Genomic DNA, 13089 nt, shown 5'->3' with positions numbered 1-13089 from the left:
GAGGGAGAGGGAGTGGGGAAGGGGTGATGGAGATGGATAGGGAGTAGGGAAGGGGAGAGGAGAGGGAGTAGGGAAGGGGAGAGGAGAGGTAGAGGGAGTAGGGAAGGGGTGAGGAGAGGAGAGTGAGTAGGGAAGGGGTGAGGAGAGGGAGTAGGGAAGGGGTGAGGAGAGGAGAGGGAGAGGAAGAGGGAGAGGGAGTAGGGAAGGGGTAAGGAGAGGGAGAGGGAGAAGGGAAGAGGTGAGGAGAGGAGAGGGAGTAGAGAAGGGGTGGGGAGAGGAGAGGGAGAGGGGGAAGGGGAGGGAGGGAGGGGTGGGAAAGGGAGAGGAGATGACATAGGGAAGGGGTGAGGAGAGGAGAGGGAGAGGGAGTAAGGAAGGGGAGAGAAGAGGGAGAGGTGTGGAGGGAGGGAGGGAGAGGGAGGAGGGGAAACGGGGGAGAAGGGGTTAAATGGTTGATCTGTGAAAGGGTTTGTTTCCACCACCATTTCTTGCATAATTTTACAGACATTAAAAGATCTCACCATGTGGAACGAACAAATGATCTGTCGGCATTTATACAACGATACCAAAACTTTCCATCGTGAGTTTTTTATTTTATTTTATGCGTTATGACTTTACTCGCATAAAAACTGTGGATGGAAACAGTGGTTAGTGACATTGTTGCGAAGTGAGAAACAGGCCGTATATAAAGTCCGAGCTCTATCATGTTCCTCAATGAATTCAGCGCATTTCAGCAGTACACCTCCGATATTTGGCAAAATCGGGTGAATGATTATACAGGTAGTACATCAGCTCATGAATAACGTGGAGATGAAGACCGGAAATAGTTTAAATATCAAGGTTTTTTTAAACAGGGACTAACTCTGTTCCTCACCCCTCTCCTCAAATATCCATATCTACACTCGTACCGTTTGTTGATCACACGTTCTCTACCGAAGCGCTCCTATGGGGAGGCAATACGAGACATCACTGAGCATCAGGGTGAATTCTATAGTGCTATTTTGACTTGCATAGGCAACAGATGTTCTTTGACAATGCAACCTATGGGATTACAGAATAAAATTAGGAATTTTCATGCCAGGCAGGAGTCAGGATTTAGTGGTTTCAGTGGGATTGGGACTGGACAGGATAGCAGCATAGGTTCCAGAGGACAGGAGAAGATACAACTGTCACTCATGCCTCTCTGAACTGTTAACGAACATCTCGTCTCTGACAGAGATGCCTATGTAGTCAATTGTTAACGAACGTGTTGTCTCTGACAGAGATGCCAATGTAGTGAATTGTTAATGAACTTCTTGTCTCTGACAGAGATGCCTATGTAGTGAATTGTTAACGAACTTCTTGTCTCGGACAGAGATGCCTATGTAGTGAATTGTTAACGAACTTCTTGTCTCGGACAGAGATGCCTATGTAGTGAATTGTTAACGAACTTCTTGTCTCGGACAGAGATGCCTATGTAGTGAATTGTTAACGAACTTCTTGTCTCGGACAGAGATGCCTATGTAGTGAATTGTTAACGAACTTCTTGTCTCGGACAGAGATGCCTATGTAGTGAATTGTTAACGAACTTCTTGTCTCGGACAGAGATGCCTATGTAGTGAATTGTTAACGAACTTCTTGTCTCGGACAGAGATGCCTATGTAGTGAATTGTTAACGAACTTCTTGTCTCGGACAGAGATGCCTATGTAGTGAATTGTTAACGAACTTCTTGTCTCGGACAGAGATGCCTATGTAGTGAATTGTTAACGAACACCTTGTCTCTGACAGAGATGCCTATGTAGTGAATTGTTAACAAACTTCTTGTCTCGGACAGAGATGCCTATGTAGTGAATTGTTAACGAACTTCTTGTCTCGGACAGAGATGCCTATGTAGTGAATTGTTAACGAACTTCTTGTCTCGGACAGAGATGCCTATGTAGTGAATTGTTAACGAACTTCTTGTCTCGGACAGAGATGCCTATGTAGTGAATTGTTAACGAACTTCTTGTCTCGGACAGAGATGCCTATGTAGTGAATTGTTAACGAACACCTTGTCTCTGACAGAGATGCCAATGTAGTGAATTGTTAACGAACTTCTTGTCTCGGACAGAGATGCCTATGTGGTGAATTGTTAACAAACTTCTCGTCTCTGACAGAGATGCCAATGTAGTGAATTGTTAACGAACATCTTGTCTCTGACAGAGATGCCTATGTAGTGTATTGTTAACGAACATCTTGTCTCTGACAGAGATGCCTATGTAGTGAATTGTTAATGAATGTCTTGTCTCGGACAGAGATGCCTATGTAGTGAATTGTTAACGAACGTCTTTTCTCGGACAGAGATGCCAATGTAGTGAATTGTTAACGAACATCTTGTCTCTGACAGAGATGCTATGTAGTGAATTGTTAATGAACTTCTTGTCTCGGACAGAGATGCCTATGTAGTGAATTGTTAACGAACTTCTTGTCTCTGACAGAGATGCCTATGTAGTGTATTGTTAACGAACATCTTGTCTCTGACAGAGATGCCTATGTAGTGAATTGTTAATGAATGTCTTGTCTCGGACAGAGATGCCTATGTAGTGAATTGTTAACGAACGTCTTTTCTCGGACAGAGATGCCAATGTAGTGAATTGTTAACGAACATCTTGTCTCTGACAGAGATGCTATGTAGTGAATTGTTAATGAACTTCTTGTCTCGGACAGAGATGCCTATGTAGTGAATTGTTAACGAACTTCTTGTCTCTGACAGAGATGCCTATGTAGTGAATTGTTAACAAACTTCTTGTCTCGGACAGAGATGCCTATGTAGTGAATTGTTAACGAACTTCTTGTCTCGGACAGAGATGCCTATGTAGTGAATTGTTAACGAACTTCTTGTCTCTGACAGAGATGCCTATGTAGTGAATTGTTAACGAACTTCTTGTCTCGGACAGAGATGCCAATGTAGTGAATTGTTAATGAACATCTTGTCTCTGACAGAGATGCCTATGTAGTGAATTGTTAACGAACTTCTTGTCTCTGACAGAGATGCCTATGTAGTGAATTGTTAACGAACTTCTTGTCTCTGACAGAGATGCCTATGTAGTGAATTGTTAACGAACGTCTTGTCTCGGACAGAGATGCCTATGTAGTGAATTGTGCACAGGCCTGTCTGAAGAGTTACAGCGACAGCTCAAAGAGGCACACGCTACTTCCCAGGTCATAAGGGTTTCCTGTTTCCTGCCTTCGGGTCGCGTGTGCAGTCCTGCAGGGTCTGGCGGCTCAGTGTGAAGTAATTACGCCAGGATAAAGGCTTCCATGACAACCTGATTGGATAATAGGCTGTTTTATGTGTTGCTAATCTGCAGCAGTGCATGTTGGGCATTAAGTGGAATTGCATTAGTGTCACATTGGGGGAAATGTTGTCATTTGCAGGGTCTTGTCATTTTTATTTATTTGTTTAAATGTGAAGAGTTCCTGGGATACCAGGTAACCATGTTAATCCCCAACTCTGGATTCATGCAGACAAGGCATCAGTGTCACTTCCATTCTATTCACTTCCATTATATTCTATTCACTTCCATTCTATTCACTTCCATTCTATTCACTTCCATTCTATTCACTTCCATTTTATTCAGTTCCATTCCATTCTATTCACTTCCATTCCATTCTATTCACTTCCGTTCCATTCTATTCACTTCCATTCCATTATATTCACTTCCATTCCATTCTATTCACTTCCATTCCATTCTAATTCACTTCCATTCCATTCTATTCCATTCTATTCACTTCCATTCTATTCTATTCACTTCCATTCACTTCCATTCAATTCCATTCTATTCTATTCACTTCCATTCCATTCTATTCCATTCTATTCACTTCCATTCTATAACATTCTACTCACTTCCATTCCATTCCATTCCATTCTATTCACTTCCATTCTATTCACTTCCATTCTATAACATTCTACTCACTTCCATTCCATTCTATTCACTTCCATTCTATTCACTTCCATTCCATTCTATTCACTTCCATTCTATTCACTTCCATGCTATTCACTTCCATTCTATTCCATTCTATTCACTTCCATTCCATTCTATTCACTTCCATTCTATTCACTTCCATTCCATTCTATTCACTTCCATTCTATTCACTTCCATTATATTCACTTCCATCCCAATATATTCACAACCATTCTATTCACTTCCATTATATTCACTTCCATCCCATTATATTCAAAACCATTCTATTCACTTCCATCCCATTCAATTCACTTCCATTATATTCACTTCCATTCTATTCAGTTCCATTCCATTCAATTCACTTCCATTCCATTCTATTCACTTCCATTCCATTCTATTCAGTTCCATTCCATTCTATTCACTTCCATTCCATTCTATTCACTTCCATTCATTCTATTCACTTCAATTCTATTCTATTCACTTCCATTCCATTCTATTCACTTCCATTCCATTCTATTCACTTCTATTCCATTCTATTCACTTCCATTCTATTTACTTCCATTCCATTCCATTCTATTCACTTCTATTCCATTCTATTCACTTCCATTCCATTCTATTCATTTCCATTCCATTCTATTCACTTCCATTCCATTCTATTCACTTCCATTCCATTCTATTCACTTCTATTATATTCACTTCCATTCCATTCTATTCACTTCCATTCCATTCTATTCACTGCCATTCTATTCTATTCACTTCCATTCCATTCTATTCACTTCCATTATATTCTATTCACTTCCATTCCATTCTATTCACTTCCATTCCATTCTATTCACTTCCATTCCATTCTATTCATTTCCATTCCATTCTATTCACATCCATTCCATTCTATTCACTTCCATTCTATTCACTTCCATTCCATTCCATTCTATTCACTTCTATTCTATTCACTTCCATTCCATTCTATTCACTTCCATTCTATTCAATTCACTTACATTCCTTTCTATTCACTTCCATTCACTTCTATTCACTTCCATTCACTTCCATTACATTCTATTCACTTCCATTCATTCTATTCACTTCCATTCATTCTATTCACTTCAATTCTATTCTATTCACTTCCATTCCATTCTATTCACTTCCATTCTATTCACTTCTATTCCATTCTATTCACTTCCATTCTATTTACTTCCATTCCATTCTATTCACTTCCATTCCATTCTATTCACTTCCATTCCATTCTATTCACTTCCATTCCATTCTACTCACTTCCATTCCATTATATTCACTTCCATTCCATTCTATTCTATTCACTTCTATTCCATTCTATTCACTTCCATTCCATTCTATTCATTTCCATTCCATTCTATTCACTTCCATTCCATTCTATTCACTTCCAATCCATTCTATTCACTTCTATTATATTCACTTCCATTCCATTCTATTCACTTCCATTCCATTCTATTCACTGCCATTCTATTCTATTCACAACCATTCCATTCTATTCACTTCCATTATATTCTATTCACTTCCATTCCATTCTATTCACTTCCATTCCATTCTATTCACTTCCATTCCATTCTATTCATTTCCATTCCATTCTATTCACATCCATTCCATTCTATTCACTTCCATTCTATTCACTTCCATTCCATTCTATTCACTTCTATTCTATTCACTTCCATTCCATTCTATTCACTTCCATTCAATTCTATTCACTTACATTCCTTTCTATTCACTTCCATTCGCTTCCATTCCATTCTATTCACTTCCATTCACTTCCATTACATTCTATTCACTTCTATTCTATTCACTTCCATTCCATTCTATTCACTTCCGTTCCATTCTATTCACTTCCATTTCATTATATTCACTTCCATTCCATTCTATTCACTTCCATTCCATTCTATTCAGTTCCATTCCATTCTATTCACTTCCATTCCATTCTATTCACTTCCATTCATTCTATTCACTTCAATTCTATTCTATTCACTTCCATTCCATTCTATTCACTTCCATTCCATTCTATTCACTTCTATTCCATTCTATTCACTTCCATTCTATTTACTTCCATTCCATTCCATTCTATTCACTTCTATTCCATTCTATTCACTTCCATTCCATTCTATTCATTTCCATTCCATTCTATTCACTTCCATTCCATTCTATTCACTTCCATTCCATTCTATTCACTTCTATTATATTCACTTCCATTCCATTCTATTCACTTCCATTCCATTCTATTCACTGCCATTCTATTCTATTCACTTCCATTCCATTCTATTCACTTCCATTATATTCTATTCACTTCCATTCCATTCTATTCACTTCCATTCCATTCTATTCACTTCCATTCCATTCTATTCATTTCCATTCCATTCTATTCACATCCATTCCATTCTATTCACTTCCATTCTATTCACTTCCATTCCATTCTATTCACTTCTATTCTATTCACTTCCATTCCATTCTATTCACTTCCATTCTATTCAATTCACTTACATTCCTTTCTATTCACTTCCATTCACTTCCATTCCATTCTATTCACTTCCATTCACTTCCATTACATTCTATTCACTTCCATTCATTCTATTCACTTCCATTCATTCTATTCACTTCAATTCTATTCTATTCACTTCCATTCAATTCTATTCACTTCCATTCCATTCTATTCACTTCTATTCCATTCTATTCACTTCCATTCTATTTACTTCCATTCCATTCCATTCTATTCACTTCCATTCCATTCTATTCACTTCCATTCCATTCTATTCACTTCCATTCCATTCTACTCACTTCCATTCCATTATATTCACTTCCATTCCATTCTATTCTATTCACTTCTATTCCATTCTATTCACTTCCATTCCATTCTATTCATTTCCATTCCATTCTATTCACTTCCATTCCATTCTATTCACTTCCATTCCATTCTATTCACTTCTATTATATTCACTTCCATTCCATTCTATTCACTTCCATTCCATTCTATTCACTGCCATTCTATTCTATTCACTTCCATTCCATTCTATTCACTTCCATTATATTCTATTCACTTCCATTCCATTCTATTCACTTCCATTCCATTCTATTCATTTCCATTCCATTCTATTCACATCCATTCCATTCTATTCACTTCCATTCTATTCACTTCCATTCCATTCTATTCACTTCTATTCTATTCACTTCCATTCCATTCTATTCACTTCCATTCAATTCTATTCACTTACATTCCTTTCTATTCACTTCCATTCACTTCCATTCCATTCTATTCACTTCCATTCACTTCCATTACATTCTATTCACTTCTATTCTATTCACTTCCATTCCATTCTATTCACTTCCGTTCCATTCTATTCACTTCCATTCTATTCACTTCCATTTCATTATATTCACTTCCATTCCATTCTATTCACTTCCATTATATTATCTTCCATTCCATTCTATTCACTTCCATTCTATCCACTTCCTTTCCATTCTATTCACTTCCATTATATTATCTTCCATTCCATTCTATTCACTTCCATTCTATTCACTTCCATTCCATTCAATTCACTTCCATTCCATTCTATTCACTTCTTTTCTATTCACTTCCATTCCATGCTATTCACTTCCATTATATTCACTTCCATTCCATTATATTCACTTCCATTCCATTCTATTCACTTCTATTCCATTCTATTCACTTCCATTCCATTCTATTCACTTCCATTCTATTCACTTCCATTCCATTCTATTCACTTCCATTCCATTCTATTCACTTCCATTATATTCACTTCCATTCCATTCTATTCACTTCAATTCTATTCACTTCCATTCCATTCTATTCACTTCCATTCTATTCAATTCACTTCCATTCCATTCTACTCACTTCCATTCCATTATATTCACTTCCATTCCATTCTATTCTATTCACTTCCATTCCATTCTATTCACTTCCATTATATTCTATTCACTTCCATTCCATTCTATTCACTTCCATTCCATTCTATTCACTTCCATTCCATTCTATTCATTTCCATTCCATTCTATTCACATCCATTCCATTCTATTCACTTCCATTCTATTCACTTCCATTCCATTCTATTCACTTCTATTCTATTCACTTCCATTCCATTCTATTCACTTCCATTCCATTCTATTCACTTCCATTCCATTCTATTCATTTCCATTCTATTCACTTCCATTCCATTCTATTCACTTCCATTCCATTCTATTCAGTTCTATTCCATTCTATTCACTTCCATTCCATTCTATTCACTTCCATTCTATTCACTTCCATTCCATTCTATTCACTTCCATTCCATTCTATTCACTTCCATTATATTCACTTCCATTCCATTCTATTCACTTCCATTCCATTCTATTCACTTCCATTCTATTCACTTCCATTCTATTCACTTCCATTCTATTCACTTCCATTCTATTCACTTCCATTCTATTCACTTGCATTCTATTCATTTCCATTCCATTCTACTCACTTCCATTCCATTCTATTCACTTCCATTCCATTCTATTCACTTCCATTCTATTCACTTGCATTCTATTCACTTCCATTCCATTCTATTCACTTCCATTCCATTCTACTCACTTCCATTCCATTCTACTCACTTCCATTCCATTCTACTCACTTCCATTCTATTCACTTGCATTCTATTCACTTCCATTCCATTCTATTCACTTCCATTCTATTCACTTCCATTCTATTCACTTCCATTCCATTCTACTCACTTCCATTCCATTCTACTCACTTCCATTCCATTCTACTCACTTCCATTCTCACTTGCATTCTATTCACTTCCATTCCATTCTATTCACTTCCATTCTATTCAGTTGCATTCTATTCACTTCCATTCCATTCTATTCACTTCCATTCTATTCCATTCTATTCACTTCCATTCCATTCTATTTACTTCCATTCCATTCTATTCCATTCTATTCACTTCCATTCTATTCTATTCACTTCCATTCCATTCTATTCCATTCTATTCACTTCCATTCCATTATATTCCATTCTATTCACTTCCATTCTATTCACTTCCATTCTATTCCATTCTATTCACTTCCATTCCATTCTATTCACTTCCATTCATTCTATTCACTTCCATTCATTCTATTCACTTCCATTCTATTCTATTCACTTCCATTCCATTCTATTCACTTCCATTCCATTCTATTCATTTCCATTCCATTCTATTCACATCCATTCCATTCTATTCACTTCCATTCTATTCACTTCCATTCCATTCTATTCACTTCCATTCCATTCTACTCACTTCCATTCCATTCTATTCACTTCCATTCCATTCTATTCACTTCCATTCTATTCTATTCACTTACATTCCTTTCTATTCACTTCCATTCACTTCCATTCCATTCTATTCACTTCCATTCACTTCCATTACATTCTATTCACTTCTATTCTATTCACTTCCATTCCATTCTATTCACTTCCATTCTATTCTATTCACTTCCATTCCATTCTATTCCATTCTATTCACTTCCATTCCATTATATTCCATTCTATTCACTTCCATTCTATTCACTTCCATTCTATTCCATTCTATTCACTTCCATTCCATTATATTCACTTCCATTCATTCTATTCACTTCCATTCATTCTATTCACTTCCATTCTATTCTATTCACTTCCATTCCATTCTATTCACTTCCATTCCATTCTATTCATTTCCATTCCATTCTATTCACATCCATTCCATTCTATTCACTTCCATTCTATTCACTTCCATTCCATTCTATTCACTTCCATTCCATTCTACTCACTTCCATTCCATTCTATTCACTTCCATTCCATTCTATTCACTTCCATTCTATTCTATTCACTTACATTCCTTTCTATTCACTTCCATTCACTTCCATTCCATTCTATTCACTTCCATTCACTTCCATTACATTCTATTCACTTCTATTCTATTCACTTCCATTCCATTCTATTCACTTCCATTATATTATCTTCCATTCCATTCTATTCACTTCCATTCTATTCACTTTCATTCCTATTCACTTCCATTATATTATCTTCCATTCCATTCTATTCACTTCCATTCTATTCACTTTCATTCCATTCTATTCACTTCCATTCCATTCTATTCACTTCCATTATATTATCTTCCATTCCATTCTATTCACTTCCATTCTATTCACTTTCATTCCATTCTATTCACTTCCATTATATTATCTTCCATTCCATTCTATTCACTTCCATTCTATTCACTTCCATTCCATTCAATTCACTTCCATTCCATTCTATTCACTTCCATTCACTTCCATTACATTCTATTCACTTCTATTCTATTCACTTCCATTCCATTCTATTCACTTCCATTCCATTCTATTCACTTCCATTCTATTCACTTCCATTATATTCACTTCCATTTCATTATATTCACTTCCATTCCATTCTATTCACTTCCATTATATTATCTTCCATTCCATTCTATTCACTTCCATTCTATTCACTTCCATTATATTATCTTCCATTCCATTCTATTCACTTCCATTATATTCACTTCCATTTCATTATATTCACTTCCATTCCATTCTATTCACTTCCATTATATTATCTTCCATTCCATTCTATTCACTTCCATTCTATTCACTTTAATTCCATTCTATTCACTTCCATTATATTATCTTCCATTCCATTCTATTCACTTCCATTCTATTCACTTCCATTCCATTCAATTCACTTCCATTCCATTCTATTCACTTCTTTTCTATTCACTTCCATTCCATGCTATTCACTTCCATTATATTCACTTCCATTCCATTATATTCACTTCCATTCCATTCTATTCACTTCTATTCCATTCTATTCACTTCCATTCCATTCTATTCACTTCCATTCTATTCACTTCCATTCCATTATATTCACTTCCATTCCATTCTATTCACTTCCATTACATTCTATTCACTTCCATTATATTCACTTCCATTCCATTCTATTCACTTCCATTCCATTCTATTCACTTCCATTCTATTCACTTGCATTCTATTCACTTCCATTCTATTCACTTGCATTCTATTCACTTCCATTCCATTCTACTCACTTCCATTCCATTCTATTCACTTCCATTCCATTCTATTCACTTCCATTCTATTCACTTGCATTCTATTCACTTCCATTCCATTCTATTCACTTCCATTCCATTCTACTCACTTCCATTCCATTCTACTCACTTCCATTCCATTCTATTCACTTCCATTCTATTCACTTCCATTCCATTCAATTCACTTCCATTCCATTCTATTCACTTCCATTCACTTCCATTACATTCTATTCACTTCTATTCTATTCACTTCCATTCCATTCTATTCACTTCCATTCCATTCTATTCACTTCCATTCTATTCACTTCCATTATATTCACTTCCATTTCATTATATTCACTTCCATTCCATTCTATTCACTTCCATTATATTATCTTCCATTCCATTCTATTCACTTCCATTCTATTCACTTCCATTATATTATCTTCCATTCCATTCTATTCACTTCCATTATATTCACTTCCATTTCATTATATTCACTTCCATTCCATTCTATTCACTTCCATTATATTATCTTCCATTCCATTCTATTCACTTCCATTCTATTCACTTTAATTCCATTCTATTCACTTCCATTATATTATCTTCCATTCCATTCTATTCACTTCCATTCTATTCACTTCCATTCCATTCAATTCACTTCCATTCCATTCTATTCACTTCTTTTCTATTCACTTCCATTCCATGCTATTCACTTCCATTATATTCACTTCCATTCCATTATATTCACTTCCATTCCATTCTATTCACTTCTATTCCATTCTATTCACTTCCATTCCATTCTATTCACTTCCATTCTATTCACTTCCATTCCATTATATTCACTTCCATTCCATTCTATTCACTTCCATTACATTCTATTCACTTCCATTATATTCACTTCCATTCCATTCTATTCACTTCCATTCCATTCTATTCACTTCCATTCTATTCACTTGCATTCTATTCACTTCCATTCTATTCACTTGCATTCTATTCACTTCCATTCCATTCTACTCACTTCCATTCCATTCTATTCACTTCCATTCCATTCTATTCACTTCCATTCTATTCACTTGCATTCTATTCACTTCCATTCCATTCTATTCACTTCCATTCCATTCTACTCACTTCCATTCCATTCTACTCACTTCCATTCCATTCTATTCACTTCCATTCTATTCACTTCCATTCCATTCAATTCACTTCCATTCCATTCTATTCACTTCCATTCACTTCCATTACATTCTATTCACTTCTATTCTATTCACTTCCATTCCATTCTATTCACTTCCATTCCATTCTATTCACTTCCATTCTATTCACTTCCATTATATTCACTTCCATTTCATTATATTCACTTCCATTCCATTCTATTCACTTCCATTATATTATCTTCCATTCCATTCTATTCACTTCCATTCTATTCACTTCCATTATATTATCTTCCATTCCATTCTATTCACTTCCATTATATTCACTTCCATTTCATTATATTCACTTCCATTCCATTCTATTCACTTCCATTATATTATCTTCCATTCCATTCTATTCACTTCCATTCTATTCACTTTAATTCCATTCTATTCACTTCCATTATATTATCTTCCATTCCATTCTATTCACTTCCATTCTATTCACTTCCATTCCATTCAATTCACTTCCATTCCATTCTATTCACTTCTTTTCTATTCACTTCCATTCCATGCTATTCACTTCCATTATATTCACTTCCATTCCATTATATTCACTTCCATTCCATTCTATTCACTTCTATTCCATTCTATTCACTTCCATTCCATTCTATTCACTTCCATTCTATTCACTTCCATTCCATTATATTCACTTCCATTCCATTCTATTCACTTCCATTACATTCTATTCACTTCCATTATATTCACTTCCATTCCATTCTATTCACTTCCATTCCATTCTATTCACTTCCATTCTATTCACTTGCATTCTATTCACTTCCATTCTATTCACTTGCATTCTATTCACTTCCATTCCATTCTACTCACTTCCATTCCATTCTATTCACTTCCATTCCATTCTATTCACTTCCATTCTATTCACTTGCATTCTATTCACTTCCATTCCATTCTATTCACTTCCA

The 13089-nt window shown here is 35.7% G+C and overlaps 1 protein-coding gene across 1 annotated transcript in view; it reads right to left on the bottom strand.

Moving 5' to 3' along the window:
- The window catches only part of LOC135535775 (ankyrin-2-like), a 183003-nt gene that overhangs the window by 70810 nt on the left and 99104 nt on the right, over positions 1–13089 (bottom strand).

The sequence above is a fragment of the Oncorhynchus masou genome, unplaced genomic scaffold (genome assembly GCF_036934945.1).
Source record: "Oncorhynchus masou masou isolate Uvic2021 unplaced genomic scaffold, UVic_Omas_1.1 unplaced_scaffold_514, whole genome shotgun sequence".
In the NCBI taxonomy this organism is placed as follows: domain Eukaryota; kingdom Metazoa; phylum Chordata; class Actinopteri; order Salmoniformes; family Salmonidae; genus Oncorhynchus; species Oncorhynchus masou.
Note: the sequence above shows the minus strand (reverse complement) of the source record. Positions and strands in the feature narration are given on the sequence as shown.